Raw genomic sequence first — 871 nt, 5'->3', positions numbered from 1 at the left:
TTAAAATTTAAGTATTTAAACTTTTTCCATAAACACTTAAAGTCTAAAGAAAATAAGCATTGATCTAGGATGTTCATATAAGTCTATCAACCATTTAGCATATAGATATGTTTCTATCCCCAGGATCTCAGTTAATATCATAGACCTATAAAAGAGGTCTATGGTTAATATATAATAATATATAGGTAACAAAGATATTCAAAATATATGCATTTTGGTAACACATATGTAATATGAAAACTAGTATAATACTAGTACTAGCAGTATTATGAATTCTATTTAAAATCAATATATTAATTAATATTTAATAATTATTATTTGTTAATTATAACACTTTGAAAGCATTATGAATGATAATTTAGTGAATTAACTCTTACATTTTTCATATATTTTTTTTGCAATAGGAAATTTAAAAATGACAATTTAGTTAATTTAGTTAATGGTATTTAATCATATTAAAGTTGTATTTGATAAAAAGAAAGTATTTAAATACATGTATACAAATAATTTAGAACATAGAAGTCATTATGCAATGAAAAATTTTGAATTTTATTCCTTAAATCATAATATATTTTAAATTTTCTATAGTTTTGGTGTACTGAAGTGTTCGTTTTTCGGCCTCTTTAGGACATATAGCGCTCCCGGTGGTGACGACTATCTGTAGTAAAATTTTCAATCAAGTTTTCAAACAAGTGACGACACCTTATCAATACACCTTTATAATTTTCGTAAAACTAACTACTATAACGTAACCACGTTTATTGGGAGTTATGATTGGAATACTACTCTATCTACCCTCGATCTTGAAGACTGCTTTCAATACCTTAATTTGATGCCTTACATTTAAGTATTTTAAAGTTTGTACCCAAAA

The sequence above is a fragment of the Acyrthosiphon pisum genome, chromosome A2, assembly GCF_005508785.2.
Source record: "Acyrthosiphon pisum isolate AL4f chromosome A2, pea_aphid_22Mar2018_4r6ur, whole genome shotgun sequence".
NCBI lineage: Eukaryota > Metazoa > Arthropoda > Insecta > Hemiptera > Aphididae > Acyrthosiphon > Acyrthosiphon pisum.
This window is presented reverse-complemented; position numbering follows the sequence as displayed.